We start from the raw sequence: 6,680 nt of genomic DNA on the forward strand, positions 1-6,680 counted from the left end.
TATTTTGTGGCATAGGATTGGATGAATTTTGATACTGCCCCTATGATTAAGGAACAACAGTTCCTTGATTTTAATCATGCCATGATAGATTGGGATGATCTCTCCAGCCAAGATTATATGCAAAAGGATATGGATTATAAGCTGGTCTAGAGAATGCAGCATTCACTTGCTCCTGTGGGATCTCAAATGATTGTCCCAACATATGGCAAGTATCAACAAAATGATTGGGATTAACACAGATTGAACAAACTTCCTTGGGTAAGGCAGTTTGTGGATTAGCAATAGGAGTGAAGCAAAATGATAAGATTTAATCGAACCTACGGTTCAAGGCTTCTATTTGGGCTGCTAACTCACTAGATTTATCTACCTCATAAAGTTTTTCAACCTTATACATTCCAGGTGAAGACCTAGACCTAGAGGAAGAAATATGTTGCACTGAGTTTTCACTTAGGGCCTCAAATAGTTCCCAAGCGTCAGCCGGACTCTTATGCAAAAAAGCTCCATTACTGGAAGCATCGACCATGTTTCTATAGGAATCTGTAAGACTATCATAGAAAATCTGTATTAAGTGCCACTGAGCAATATCATGGTGTGGACATTTTCTTAGAAGATCATTATATCTCTCCCATGTATCATGGAGCCGTTCTCCCGGGATTTGGGAAAATTCCATGATTTCTCTTCTCATTTGTGTGGTCTTACCCACAGTGTAGTATTTCTTTAAGAACTCCTGTTGTAACATGTCCCATGTAGATATGAAATTTATTGGAAGGGACTGCAACCAAGTTCTTGCTTTGTCTTTGAGAGAGAATTGAAAAAGTTGCACCCTGAATGAATCATTGGTAAGAGTCTTTAACTTGGTAGCCAAACATAATTCCAAGAATACATCCAAGTGCTTATAACGATCCTCTGTTGCATACCCATGGAAGGTAGGAAACATTTGGATTATAGCAGGCTTGATCTCAAAATGGGTTGCATTAGCATCCAGAAAAATAAAACACGAAGGTAAAGTGTATGTGGTAGGAAAAAAATGATCCCTCAATTGTGATTATGGTGGAGGCACAGGTGGAACCTGTTCTCCATTACCACTACCATTATTACCCAGTGCATCACGTTGATTAGCCATATTATCAGAGGTAAAATGTCTTTTCAGTTTTCTTAATTGACTAAGAGTTCTCTCGATTTTAGGATCATGCACTAAGGGTTTTGACCGATTATGGCGAGTTAACATGCATTAATTCCACTAATCCTATAGTAACAAAGATAAAGTATTCCAAGTAATAGAAAACAGTAAAAACTCACAAAAGGTTTAATAAACTGATGTTTTTTTTATCCCTTAAGCATCTTTATCCTCACTGCTAATTTGTACTTAAAAAGAAAAAGAATTAAGGTGAGATATCAGAAAGTCAGAAGACTGGTAAACCAAAATAAACTAATTAAAAACTAAAACAAAAACTAATCTCCCAGGCAACGGTGCCAAAAATTGATCGTTTTTTATTTTACCACTAGCAATTGGACGATTCTGTATAGAATAGTGCTATAAAGAGAGATGTCGAACCCACAGGGAGATGAGATTTATATTAGTCTTTAATTTAGTCCTATTGATTTACAAGTAACTCGTTAAAAAGTTTGCTTGATTGTCACGATTAAAAACAAACTAAAATTAAACTGAAATATTAAACTAAGTAATCAGAGAGAGAAATCTTAGGGCTTTGACTTCACCACAATCATCATACTACAGTCAATTATATCAACTCTGGGAATTTAACCAATTATGTTTTCAAATAAATTGAACTCAATAACATTCGTTTAATTCGGATTTTAAAGAAAGATGTTTTACAAAATTCAGCTAACTATAACCTATCTGCGGTTAGCATAGACTATCCACCTGCCTATTGTGATTACTTTGCAAACAATCCACCTTTCCTAAGCATAGATTATGAAAAATATTCTTTTGTAAAAAACATTGGAAAACCATTATATGACCTTTATTCGCATGTCCGGCAGGGCTCCGCCAGATACCGTCCAATAAGATAGGTTGAGAATAGAAAATAAACCATTACATCTAAGACAAGGTAATAACAGTTTATAATTTAGTAAAGCATGAAAACCAATTGAGTTATCTCAATTGCTCATAGTCATATAATCAAGAAAACATCATATATTAAAATAATCCCAGAGTTAAAACAATCAAACCATAATATCAGATTGAGTTACATTAGTGTTCTAAGAGAGGAATTAGCTACTCATGACAATGTCAGATATCATCTATGTTGGAGTTGTCTTCATCATCACGGACAACACTTCTCTTCTCAGGATCTTCATTTTTAAGGTTGTAGGAACCCTAAAAGCCACCACACTATTTGCCTTCTGAATAACACCGTAAAAAGAACTTGAAATTTCGAACCCCTTCTATCAATGCTTATGCCTTCTTTTATAGAAGAAAATAAGGATTTAGTGGGCTTTTAGGTCTTCTAGCCCATCTGGGATGAGATACGGCTGGTAAAGAGAGCAATCCCATACTTTAATTCTGACATGTTATAGAAGGCTCGAGCTTTAGAAACAAAGGCTTGAGCTTTAAGGTTCAAGGCTCGAGCTTCTCTGGATTGATGCTCGAGCTTCAAGAATTAGTGCTCGATCTTCACTTTGACACTTAACCAATTTTCTTCAACTATTTTCCGAAGCGTCTTTTTCTTCAACACTTAAAATGTTTTTGGGATTCATCTCTTTTAACATTGCTCAATCCAAGCTTCATGGGCTCAAGCACTAGGTATTAGGCTTGAGCATTTGGGACTTAAGGCTCAAGCTTCAATGAATGGTGCTCGATCCTGAAGTTGAGGCATGAGACCTGGGAGTATAGCCTTTCAATTAAAATAAACTTTTTAACTTCTGACGCCTCATGCTCGAGCTTGAGGGTCAAGGCTTGAACACCCTTTATTCAGGCTCGAGCCTGAAGGTACAAGGCTCGAGCTTTAATGCCTTGTTGTGATGCTCAAGCCTTATCACTTAGGCTAAAGCTCTAGGGCTTGAATTTCTTCAAACTTCACCATTTAAGCTCTCGGCTTGCTCTGAATGACCAATAACGACTCTGTAAGCTTTGATATCATCATAAAGTCCCGGTTTTAACCATTTCTCTGGGAATGTACCTACAAACACACATTAAACATAAATCAGTCTAACTATGGATAGAAGTATTACTTTAGGCCTCAACATACGTATATTTAGGGGCTCGAATATGCATATATTCAGCGCTCATCAACCCATACAACACACTAATCGTTGCACAACACGTAACATAACATGAGGTGTCAAGAAAAATAAAGGGAAAATCCAAAAAATCCAGAAATACCCGAGACGTCACAATCTACCCTCCTTAAAAAGAATTCATCCTCAAAAATTACACTCTTTAAGAGAAAAGATCCATGTTGTCTACAATCACACAACCTTCCAAGGAAACTCTAAACAATACCGTATGTAATCTGTAACATCCAACATTCTTATGCATTCGAGGTCACTTAAACTACTACTCAACTCAAGTCGCTAGTAACTTAAAACGTAACACCGTAAGAACGTCGTCATCAAAAGACATCTTACCAAAAAACTATCGAATTCCTACAAGAAAGATCCAACATGCAACATTCTACATAATCCATGCCAAATGCCCTAAGCACTCACAAGGGTAACAGTTACAAAACCGCCCGATACACCGACTCGCGAGCTCAACTCTTAACCCAATGATACATACATAAAACCATTCCTGACATACACTGTCTCTGATAGCTATCTCATAGCTGCATAACCCATCACACCAACCAGAAGGACAATTGTTTCATGGTTACGCCAAGGAAAAACCATCCACGCACTCACGTATACGATCCATAACGTCTATTCTACATGGAACTCACTTCTCGACAAAACATTAAGTCCACATCTATGAAACATACTGCATCCTGCCCTAGTCATCGTTACTCACCCGAAACGATCATTGACCTTTGACCTAATATCATGTTAAGGAAAGACCGACTTAGAGAAATGGTTGGCCAAGCCATTCCCTTCATCAATCCGACCCCAACACCAACATCGTTCTTGTTCTCATGTCTAATCCTCAAGTAACAATCTCTCACAATCCTTAGAAGAAGATCACATAACTAAGCTCAAAGCAACCTCAACATATGTGTGATACCCCTAAATTTCCACGTGTAGGTTGGCTAGACCCAAACCCGAAAACACGGGAACCTCAAAACAATTTAGTATAAAAACGAACATGAAATACAAAAAGGATAAAAAGAATGAATAAATTGCTAAACGAATTTCTATTAATAAAATAAAACCTTTTTTACAAAATAAATTCCATATACTTAAATCTCTAAAATACAATTCGAGAATCCTGTAAGTCAAGGACCCCTACACCATTAACTACTAATTTATCAGTTCATACATAAATAAACTAACATCTAACAATAAATACCAACACTACTTAAAAGTAGACAAGATGAGTAGATGAATGACAATCGCCCAGCTGCAGATCCTCAACCTCAAGACTGGAACTTCTAATAACTTGAAAAATAAAGCGTAGGTTAGACCCACGAGCAAGTCCCCTTCTACTAAGCCTCTGAAAACTGAAAAATAAAACATCTCTAACCAAAATCATCCTAATTAAAGTTTTAACCTTTAATATAAGATGATACACATATATATAAATAAATAATTATATATAATATAAAAGTCACGTCCATTTAATAAGTTCCTTAAACTCCAAAACCATTAATAAATGATTTAATCATAACCATACCTAATACCAATTTTCAACTACCATTTCCTTTTTAAGAAAAACTCCTTTAACCTTAATCCCATTTTAAACAGTTAATTAACTCTTTAAATAACAAATAATAACTCAAGGAATGTTTCATTTAATCCGAAACCCAAAAACCACCAATATATAAATTTTATTTCTATAAATCACATAACAAAGATCTATGCTTTGGCAATTCATCAATGCCTTTACCAATATTATTTTATTAATATTATAAAATAATATACTATCCTTTAAACACTAGATTATACTAATCTAAGAGTATCTATCATCTCCAACTCATACACACAATAACTATAGATGTAATTTAATCATCTAATGCACATAGCAAATTATTTATGCATTGGAAAATCAACCATGCCACTACAAGTATATATGTTTATACATTTAATTAGCAACTCATCCATGTTTCCCATGTATATATTTTATTCATACAATTCATAAGGCAATTTATTTAAGCCTTAGGCAACTCATTCATGCCCCCAATTCAACCATGTACCAAACTTTACAATTAACAATAAGATAAATCATATATAGACACTCCATGCATATCATCATAAGCATATAATTTATTTAAATAACCAGCCTATTATGATTTCATCAACAGTATCACATATAAAGCATGACCTACCATATAACACAACTTATTAGTTGATTTATACATGCTTACTAAACTATCATAGATTTAAACATGGTTATTTTTTTTTTTTTTTTTTTGATCTTTTCCTTTAATTCATGAATCATGTAAATATACATACAAATATCATGCAATTAAATCATATAAACTATTCTCAAAGCTTAAGGATGTGTTCGGGATCCCTAAAAGTCAGTTGGAAGTCATTCTGGTAAGTTTTAACACCATCAGTAGCTCCAACGCTTGAGCACCAAGTTAATAGCGCTTGAGCGCTACCCTCGAGCACTATTACACTAACAGCCACCCTCGGTGCTAAACAGTGCTTGAGCGCTACCATCGAGCACTGTTTACGCCAACAATGACTCGGCCTCTGAAAATCACCTGTTTCGCCTCCGATTCACATACTAGCAGTCCTAAATAATCCTAGGACATCCTAACCCATGACTTTGCATCTAATCGTGCTTTAACATCAAGTAATTGCATGCTTTAATTTAATCTAAACAATTACAACTAAAACATACAAATACATATATACATATACATATATATAACTCATTTCGTTCTATGCGTTTAAATCTACGTCTAGGTGAATTAGCATGCCAGATTAATCTACAGATTTTGATACCCAAGGTGTTAAACTTATTGGTTCTAAGAGAAGAGTTAGAAAAGAACTTGCCTGAAGGTTTCGAAACAAAACCGACGTCACAAGCTTCTGAATTTAGATATGTTCTGCAACTCTGGTTCCTTGCCGTCGTCTTCCACAAGTCCGACCTGCTTCTCCTTGTTTCGGCCTCCCTTCTTTCCCTTTTTTCTTTTCCTTTTCTTTTCTTGTTTCTCGGCTCTCTCTTTTTGGCCGCCTCTGTCTCTCTTTCTCTTTCTCTCTCTTTCTCTTTCTCTCTCTTTCTCTATTTTAATCTCATGTAAAATTTTTCCTTCCCTCATCTAACTCATATATATATATATATATATATATATATACATATATTATGTAATGTATATTTATAAATCCTTTTTAACAGATACTTACCATATATAAGCAAATAGTCCTATACATATATACTTACTATAAATATATAACTCTCTATATAAATATATATAATCCATTTAATATGCATAATTTAAATTATATATATTAATATAGAAACTTATGCATAAATCCATGAGCTTTTAAACCATCACAAATCCTTTAAAGCTTCCTTTTTTAGCCCAAGACCCAAATCTATTGGTCTAAATAAT

The 6,680-nt window shown here is 34.7% G+C and overlaps 1 non-coding gene across 1 annotated transcript; it reads left to right on the forward strand.

The window, feature by feature from the left end:
* The first annotated feature begins 581 nt into the window (after positions 1-581).
* LOC132275608 (small nucleolar RNA R71) lies at positions 582-687 on the forward strand. Its single transcript, XR_009470685.1, has one exon. It is a non-coding gene; the product is annotated as a small nucleolar RNA R71 (small nucleolar RNA).
* Positions 688-6,680: the final 5,993 nt, after the last annotated feature.

Source organism: Cornus florida, unplaced genomic scaffold (genome assembly GCF_030987335.1).
Source record: "Cornus florida cultivar Cherokee Brave unplaced genomic scaffold, ASM3098733v1 CherokeeBrave_3.0.0_Hap2_Chr09, whole genome shotgun sequence".
Taxonomy (NCBI): Eukaryota; Viridiplantae; Streptophyta; class Magnoliopsida; order Cornales; family Cornaceae; genus Cornus; species Cornus florida.